Source organism: Acipenser ruthenus, chromosome 8, assembly GCF_902713425.1.
Source record: "Acipenser ruthenus chromosome 8, fAciRut3.2 maternal haplotype, whole genome shotgun sequence".
Taxonomy (NCBI): Eukaryota; Metazoa; Chordata; class Actinopteri; order Acipenseriformes; family Acipenseridae; genus Acipenser; species Acipenser ruthenus.
The window spans coordinates 49528326-49538880 of record NC_081196.1 but is presented as its reverse complement, the minus strand read 5'-3'; positions in this window follow the sequence as shown (position 1 = coordinate 49538880).

Below are 10555 nucleotides of genomic sequence, written 5' to 3'. Positions count from 1 at the left end.
ATATATTATAGTCAGGATTCGGTCAACGACTGAAAAAATCATTTTGCGATTCGAGCATTTACAAATTCAAAGAACAAAAAGATATTCCAGTACCTCAGCAAATTATTCTGATCAAATTGCGAAATGGAAAATATCAAAAAAGCAAAGAGCGAAACGCAAAAGAAGAGACAGCTTCTTTGGTCTTTGAGTAAAGCGATATAATCAAATTGAGGAAATGCACAGTTCCTGAGCAGATTTTAAAGATCTGCGATTAGTGTGGGGTGTTAAAAATGTGAAATATAAACTTTTTAATGCATTTTTTTTTTAATGAACATAAAATCAGTCATTTAGATTCATAAGATACATGTCATTGATTAATTATTTATATATTTATTATTTATGCAGGAAGTTAACCAATTGAGACCGTGGCCTCATTTGCAGGGGGGTTGTGGTAAGCAGTTTAGGAGGTGTTCTCAAACAATAAATTCCAAGCAAGTTTGAAATAATGTTCATAATGTTCTCGCCTTGCTATTTAGAAAATACAGTTTGGGGTTGCCGAGTGGCTCAACCAGTTAAAGCGCTGCTCACACAGCTTGGACAGTACCAGTTCACGTCCAGGATGAGGCTGAACTTTGCTGGTGACCCCGAGGGGGGCGTTACATCCTCTGCTCTGGATTGCTTGGTGTGAAAACGATTCTGGCTTTAGGGGGACACTGCGGTGAGGAGAAAAAAAAGATAACTGGACATTCCAAATTGGGGGAAAATAAAAAATAATAATAATTGGTCACTCTAAATTAAAAAAAAGAAATGAAAAATACAGTTTCAGTGGAAAAAAAATAACACAATTAAAAATGTTTGGTTTTATTAATATTATAAGACTACTGCATATTCAAATGTCAATCCACGATTGTCTAATCACTGTTTTTTTAGTGAAAGAAAGCAAGAAACAAAAGTATGCTTCTTAAACATTTATTATTCTCATAAATAGGAAGGGGTGAACTACCACTTTTTAGAAAACAAGTTTTGCAGACCCCAATCAGCACCAGATAGTGCTGCTTCTGTGGAATAAAAACAGACTGCTTTTTGACAGCAAGAAACCCTTCTTAAAGGTTTTTATTTGAGATGACAACGTTTTTAAAAAAAAAACATATTGAGAGCACAACTGAGCTACTGAGTCTCATTTTAAAACACTGTTTTGATTGTTTATATAATAACAGTCAGGTAAAATTAAAGTAGTTAAATCAAATTAGATGCATATAAAGAAACCATAATCAGAACTCATTTGAAAAAAATCACAATTTTGATTTAGAAACATACTAATCACTGCATTTAGAATTGCACTGAGTGCCCCTACCCACACAGAAGCACTTATTTCTTTGACAAAAATGAAGCCTTGCATAGCCCCAGAAACAGCTTCTGCTGCTGTACAAAGTGAAAGTTTGTTTTCTTTGGGTCCTTCGTCCAAATTAGGAATAAACTATCAGACAATTGAAATTCAATTCGACAGTAAAGGTCCTCCAGATATCCTCCAGCAGACCAAAGACCGAAGAAGCTGGTCTTCTTTTGTGCTTCTGCTAGTTTGATATTTTACATTTTGCAATTTGATTGTATCGCTTTACTCAAAGACAGAAGAAGCTGTCTCTTCTTTTGCGTTTTGCTCTTTCCTTATTTGATATTTTCCATTTTGCAATTTGATGAAAATAATTTGCTCAAAGACCGAAATAACCTTTCATTTCATTCTTTGATAATTTGTAAATGCTCAAATCGCAAAATTGTTATTTTTTTAAGTCATTGACCGAATCCTGACTATGAGTGTAACATATATATATATATATAGATAGAGAGAGAGATAGATAGATAGATAGATATACACACACACATACATTATGACATAAATGCACGTATGTCGTTGATATTCTTAATATATACCAGAAGCTTGGTGGGACTTATGCATCCACTGATTTAAAACTTTACCTACTGATGAAGCCTGTAGCATTTTCACACCGCTCCCTAACAAACTCCCTAGGCAGTGACATAGCTGCAGGTACCTCCAGAAGTCAGTCCTAAAAATGTTGTACTTATTTTGTATTAATTCAAATGTGTCAAAATGTCCTTCTGTGTATAAGTCTTTAATATAATGTAGACCGCTTTTTTGCCAACTTCCCCAATTTACACTTTTACCTCCTATCTATTTTTATTATTATGATTTTTCTATATATGAGTCTTGATGCATTCCAATGGACTCTTTGAACAATACATGTGTCTATGCCCAGACTGAAACAGTATGCGCTATCACAGGATTAGAATGCATTTGCTCAGACTGTTTCTGTTCCAAGTAATCAATTGGGGAAAAGGGTATTTGCATCTTCATTTCAATATTTACCCAATCTGGTCTTTCATTCCCTGTCTTTCCCAAAGAAGTTATTTTAGTTAAAAAGAAGGCAAAATGATAATATTTCAAGTTTGGCAATTAAGTGGACTTGTAATTAAGTGGTTTGGTGGCCATCTTGAAAATTGATCCGAACCTGTAGACTTCCTTGGTGCCTCTGGTACTGAGATTGTTTCTAATATTAAGAAGTCCATTTACACCAAGTTTCATACCATAAAAGTTTTGTACCATAAAAATCCCAATTCTTACCCATATCCACCCCACTATAAGGAGATTTTAACAGATCAGGGCACCAATTTTATGTCAGGCTGTATTCAACAGTGTTATGAATTACTACAAATTCACTCGATTCACACCTCAGTTTATCACCCACAGATTGATGGTTTGGTTGAACGTTTTAATCAGATCCTCAAGCAGATGCTGCGCCGATTTGTAGATAAAGAAAAAAGGAATTGGGTAAAGTTACTTCCCAATCTTCTCTTTGCAGTGTGTGAGGTTCTGTATGGCCGGCAACCACGGGCCATCCTCGATCTAATCAGAGAAGGTTGAGAAGAACAACAAAATAAATCCAATACATACTGCAATTCAGAGACCACTTTGAATTAGTTGGTGAGTGGCACATGAAAATGTAAAATCGGCACAACAGAAGCAAGAAGCAAACAAACATATAACAAAAATGCACAAATTCAGAACTTTTGACCAGGAGACAAAGTGCTGTTACTACTTACCTCCTCGGAATCTAAACTGCTTTCTAAATGGCAAGGACCCTTTGAGGTTATTTGACAAATTGGTAAGTGCCTGAGCACTGCAAACAAACCCAAATCTTCCATGGCAATCTCCTCAAACCGTGGAGAGAACGGGAAGTCTTGTTTATAGCCCCGGCTGAGCCAGAGGAGGACTTTGGACCTCGATTATGTCACCCAGCACAATTGAGATTCCGATGGTGAAACAATTAGCTCCTGATCGGAAAAGAGAGGTTCAGGAGTTAATAAGAAAGTTTAGTGATGTGTTTTCTAATGTGCCAGGCAGAACATGTCTCAGTGAACATGCCATTATCACTCCGCTATGTGTTAGAGTTTGAGAGTGAGCGTATCGGAGGGAAGCTGTCAGAGGGGAGGTGAGGGGCATGCTGGAACTTGGAGTCATCGAGCCGTCACTGAGTGAGTGGTGCAGTCTGATTGTGCCAGTAGCCAAGCAGGACAAAACCATTTGTTTCTGAGTAGACTTCTGCAAGGTTAATATTGTCTCCAAGTTTAATGCATATCCCATGCCCTCGGTGGACACCTCTTAGACCGACTGGGGCGAGCATGGTTTATTTCTCTGCGAGCACGGTTTATTTCTCTTGCGAGAAGACTGCCTTTTCCACGCCCGAAAGTCTCTTTCAATTTCACACTATGCCATGTGATCTACATGGGGCTCCACATTGGGAATATACATCTGCATATATTGACGATGTGGTTATTTATAGCTCTACCTGGAAAGAGCATATTATTAGACTATCAGCTGTCTTTCAGTCATTGAGGAAGGCCGGGCTCACGGCCAATATGAAGTGTGAAACCGGTCCCCTCCAAAGTCCAGACTTTATTGGATGCTCAAGTGAGATCGCCATTGGGATTAGCTGGTTATTATCGCTGTTTTGTTCCAGATCTTTGCTGCTAACCTTATCGAGGTGCATTGGACTTTACAGTGTCAAAGGGCTTTCAAATTTATTAAAAGGTACTTGAGTCAATCCCCAGCCTTCATCAGCCTGGATTTCAGGCACGAGTTCATCCTCCAGACTGACGCATCAGAGGTCGGTCTGAGGGCAGTACCCAGGAGAGACATGATACAGAACATCCCGTCCTATACATTATCAGGAAATTACTGTCTAGAAAAAATAACTATTCAGTAACTGAAAAAGAATTTCTGGTAGTAAAATGGACGATGGAAACTTTGAAATATTATCTCCTGGGATGACCCTTTTTGCTCATCACAGATTACGGCCCGTTAAAGTGGATAAATACCATGAAGGACTTGAACGCCAGGATAACGTGGTGGTACATGGCACTCCAGCCCTTTGCTTTTCAGGTTAAACATTGAGTGGGTAAGCAGCACCTAAATGATACATTTTTTTCCCGGGAGGGAGGAGAATTGGGGTGGTGGTCAGGTTCTACCGAGTGTTCCTTCGGCTCCACTCTGAGGGGTGGGATATGTGATGGGCTAAAGGGAGTCTGATCTGTAATTTGGCTTTCCAACAGTAGGGAACACTGAGCAAGCTGAGTTTCACCATCTGTCTCATCCTTGTAAGGGACACTCTCAGCTGGTTCAGTATCCCCTACTGTCAGAAGGCTGATTTAATTTGTACCACTGAGAACAGCTGTTTGTGAAGACTTAGCATTTGTTCACAAGGTGTGTTTATACAGATATTCCGGATTTTATATTGGGATTGACACTGATGATCGTTTGAGCATTACTGAATTAGGAGAACAGTTTGTAAATAGATTGAAACCAAGTGCATAGTTTTGTTGAGTTGAATGATTTAGGTCATGTTTAATGTTTATTTTATTTTTTACTGAACAATAAAAGGATTATAATCAGAATGTCAAGTTTACTGGTATATGTGGACTACCTTTTAGTGTACAAAAATTAATTGCATGACATGAGTTTCTGTCTTCCACATTCCATAAAAATGAAAACATTGAACCAGTGGATAAAATAAATAAATAAATACATTAAAAAGCAGAAAACACTTTCTGATTGTTTTAAAAAAAAACAAACAACTTTAAAGTCAGAAATATGGGGACCCTGCTGATCTTTAGAAAAGTACAACTTTTTCCACAGAAAAACGTTTTGTCCAATGTTAAATGACGTCCAAAGTATCCCTATAGTTTATGGTACATGTAATTGTAAACAATGTTTGTACAACTATGTATGTTTTCTCCATGAGCACAGAAACTGTCTGTAACCCGCTTATTGAAGTTGTTGCAGCATCCCAATGATTGTCACTTGTAAGAGGGGTGATTGCACTGCACATATTTGCTTTCAGCTCCTTTATGGTTTTATTTACTTGTGTGGCAGAACTGCAGCCAATAGCCCATTTAATGACTGATATCCCACACTGTATAAACAAAATAGCACAACTATCCCGAAAATCTTCTTTATATAAGTTGTACAGACACAACGCTCAGGTGCATTATTGCACTTATACAATTATACAACACTTTTTAGGGCTTTTTTAAGACATGTTTTGTTAAGACTGTTTAAAAAAGCCATTTTGAATAAATAATGAATCTGTTTAGGTTTGGTGGGTGAAAGGAGGAGATTAGCATGGAGCATGTCTGTCCATCTCAGGCTCTACTGATCGATAAGTGGGATGCAGTTCAAATGGGGGAATGTCACAGAAAAGCCAAGGTCAGTGCTAAAACATATATATATATATATATATATATATATATATATATATATATATATATATATATATATATATATATATATATATACACACACCCTGTTCTTCTACAGCTGAACACATTACATTTTTAAATACTGACGTTATTGCCTTCCTTTGTGTACAGAATGACTTACAGCATGAACTCCTGCCAGTTCATATTTTGATCGGCCACATGAGCAAAAACATCTGTTTGCCAGAGAGCAGTTGCCAGGCTCAGGTAAAGCCATGGTGAGCGAAAGTAAATAACCGAATGCCGTTATAACATACACTATGTAAACAGATAGCATTTTACATGACGGCAGTCTGTTGCTAGCTGGCGGTTGGTGAGACAAGTACTTGCAGCTGTTTTTACAGCTAATATACTACGTTAATCACTCCTAGTCACTGGTGTACACTCTATCATTGCAAGTACTGGCACCCTGATGGGAGTCTGAATGAATCTGTAAAGGTTAATGATGATATACGGGTGCTAAATTAAGGCCTATCTGACTATTGTACATCAGCACAGTGATAAAGCTCCCTAAGGGAGGCACAGAATTAAACAAGAGCCCATTCAAGAACTGCGAGTGTAGATATGAAAATACAATGGAACTCCTCTAAGTGACAGCAAGGCTTAGGAGTTGAATTCCTGCTATGAAGTCATAACATTTTCAAATGGCAACAGATTGGTGGTATCATTGTTGTAAGTGGTGTCTTTGAAATGATGGGCAGAACTGGTTGTGAATAAAAATGGGTTTCAGCATTCATGATATCCCTGAGTGGATTCATTTGGTTTGTTTGTATAGCAAACACCATACCACACTGGGAATTAGTTATATATGTGCTTACCATACTGCCCTATTCAAATGAGAACTCATTGCATCAGTTTGGGGGGAAAAAAACCCTTGCACAATTAAAATGCTTAAGGGTGTTTTCTCTTTAAAGATATTTACTATTTAACTCTTCTGTAAGTGAATTTGCGGTGGACAATTGAAATTTCAACCTCACATGGATCAATTTTTTAAGCTTGTTTTGTTACTTTAATGTAATTCTAACAATTGCTGACTCTCTTTTCCCATCTACAGAAAAGCTTTAGACTGGGGGCATGTTAACTGCCTTTCCCTGTTTACATTATTATTATTATTATTATTTATTTCTTAGCAGACGCCCTTATCCAGGGCGACTTACAATTGTTACAACATATCACATTATACATTATTTCACATTTTTACAGATATCACATTTGTAAAAGTTTACATATTTTGAGAGTAATTGAATTAATGAATTCCTTACAATACTATGGTTCTCAAATAAATAGAGCAGCAGCACTCACTAAATCTCACTAGATTACTTACATGCTGATAAGGACTGGAACTCTCTTCTCCCTCTCCTGTTGCTTTGCTTACAGAAGCCTAGATAATTGTTAAGACTGTCAGTTTGTTAGTGTCCCATATTTGATAACAGGGATGAACACGACAGTAACTTCAGAACACACCCTATGGGGTCTTCCATCTGTCACTGTCTGCTCTGCTACACAACGATGCTGATGATAGCATTGATATGCAGTGGCATGTTCTGGTGTAAGCTACCTATAAAAGCACACTTTTTTTCCTGTCCTCTGTCTTCATCGCTGACATCCGAGGAGGACATCTCTTCACGGTTACTGATGATTTGCTTCAACACTCTGGCATATCTAAAGAAATTCACTTGCTAACAGTTGTCTTGCCTTTCAGCATCAAGCTTCTTTGAATGTCACAGAGGACAAGGTGAACAATGCACAAGCCCCATTTAATGCTGGCAATTATCTAACCCCAATGTGCAGAAAATGCCTCCCAGCATCATTTGAAACTAAAAAGAGAAAAAAACTTTTTTCAAATAATAATGGTGATTGCTGTAATATTAACTTGCATTTAAAATAGAGAATTTATAAAATAAACTGGATGGATTGTATTCTTGAAGCATTGTGATGAAAGCACTAAATTACTTTGATGTAATTTTGATGCTTGAAGGTCATTTTGATTTGTCCATCAACAATTGAGGTTAACAATTGAAATTCACTTTCTTGGTCACAATAGGAATTATTTGAACAAATCCTTTAGAGGGATACTAGCAATTTTAAAACCATTGCACTACCTTTTCATAGTATATGCACTTCTCTTCCACTCATTGACTTATTCGAGTTTATTTATTATTATTATTATTATAAATTAAGCTTGTCAAAGTGCTTGTCACCTTTTCTTAAGGAAGTTTTGATGTAATTGGGTTTATGAGCACAATGTAGAACCAAGAGTGATGAGCTAATATACCCACATGTTAGATCACTCTTAAATAAACGTCTTTTGTTAGAGTAAACAAAGCATAACAAGCACAAACAATACTGTTATTGTTACAGCTCTTCCGTCTTCTTGTGCTTTTTACAGGGCAACATGCTTTAATGACCAATATTTAACTTTTTAGTCTGTCCAAGGTAAAGTAAAAGACTGCTGTAAAGGTGGTACATGTTGAAACTGTGAAAGGCTTTTGCTGCTGATCCAGGCTACCATATGTTTTATTTCTTGAAAGCATTTACCAACAAAGCAAATGCCCTTTGCAGCATTTTATTACTGAAAAAAAAATTGATAATCTACTGTGGGTGTAATAGTTTACCTCAGCTTAGTTTTAGTTACTTTAATTAAACCTCAAGAGGGATACAAAAATAAATAAATAAATAAATAAATAAATAAATAAATAAATAAATAATAATAACACTGTATAACAATTTTTTTTTTTTGGTTCCTGGGTAGTAAGTGTTATTTCCTAATTGCTTATGCCTCAAAAGTATAGAAAATGACTATTATTCCCCACAAACTTTGCTTTTGTGACCAGGACAGTGATATTTTGAAATTTACCTATTTTCCAGAACCTTCCAGATAGATTCAGTGCTGAGTAAACTTGGAGTAACTTCTAGAACTTTCCAGTAATATAAATAGTAGTATAAATACAGGGGCCTTAAGCCCACCAGTTCAGTTTAGTTCCAGCTGCCTAAGTGGATACATATCTGCATTTTTCTGAGATGACATCAAGGTCATAGGAGACTTCAAAATGGTGGCATTCCTGATGGGTCTCCAAGGCGGTTTTACCAAGTTTCCCTGCTATCTTTGCCTTTGGGACAGCAGGGACACCAAGGCGCACTACCACAGGCGGGACTGGCCACAGCGGACCGAGTTCTCTGTGGGGAGGAACAACGTCAAGTGGGAGCCACTGGTGGACCCCCGGAAGGTGCTGATGCCACCACTGCACATCAAATTGGGCCTTATGAAACAATTTGTCAGAGCTCTAGATAAGGAGTCGGCAGCCTTCAAGTACCTTCAAGACTTCTTCCCTAAGCTGTCTGAAGCAAAGGTCAAAGCCGGTGTCTTCGTCGGACCACAGATAAAGAAGATCCTGGAGTGCAATGAATTCCCCAAGAAGCTCACTAGTAAGGAGAAAGCGGCTTGGAACAGCTTTGTCGCACTGGTTCGGGGCTTCCTGGGCAATCACAAGGCCAAAAACTATGTGGAGCTGGTTGAGACTCTGGTGAAGAACTACGGCACAATGGGCTGTAGGATGTCCCTCAAAGTCCATATCCTTGATGCTCATCTTGATAAATTCAAGGAGAACATGGGAGCGTACTCGGAGGAGCAAGGCGAGCGCTTCCACCAGGATATACTGGACTTTGAACGCCGCTACCAAGGACAGTATAACGAGAACATGATGGGAGACTACATTTGGGGTCTGATTCGTGAAAGTGATTTACAGTATAATTGTAAATCTCGAAAAACTACTCACTTCTAAATCTTTTGTAGTCATTTGTGTATTACTTTAGTAGAAATACATGTTAATTTGGATTCATATGTTGTTTTTTTCTGACTTTATGTGAACGAAAAGACACAAATCCACCCCTTTTTCTTATTGGAAATAGGTAAATTTCAAAATATCACTCATGGTCACAAAAGCAAAGTTTGTGGGGAATAATAGCCATTTTCTATACTTTTGAGGCATAAGCAATTAGGAAATAACACTTACTACCCAGGAACAAAAATTGTGTTACATAGTGTAATTTAACCTGTTATGTAAAATGTATATACTCTGTATTTAATATGAAGTGGCCCATTTATGTTTGTGTACAGTGTGTATTGAACATATATATATCATGCACATAAGAACATGAGAATGTACTGTATATTCCAGGCACATGATACCTGATGCACAAGGAACCGGCTACCATGCATCACCATCATCTTGACTGCATATATATATAATTTATTTATATATTATTTTAAATCCTAGCACAGAAATTTTAGAAGAATGCCACAATACAATACTAATACCAAAATCAATACCACATTTATGTCAGAGCTTACATCCAAATTGGTCTACATTTTGCAATGCTGTGGGGCTCATATTCAGAGTGAGTAAACATGCCTGGGTGTGGACAGTAGAAACGAGGAGTCATTATGTGCACTTAAGTATGAGAATTGAGTTGATCTCTGCGTACGGGAACATCCTGTGACAAGCTCTGAAATGACCTGCAGTTTCTGTTTGTAAAACATGTAGCAACAGTACAGACCGCTTCTGATTGCTTTGGAGTATTGCAACTCTCAACACCTGCTTCTTTTTGTTGCAGAGGTTTATAAGAGAGAAACAGGTCATTTTCAGACTGGCATTTTGAAGATTCGTGCCACTTAGGAATTGTATACCTGACTGAATATGTACTTATTGGTTCTGTTCTTTATATTGGCATGTCTGGTGCCATAAGG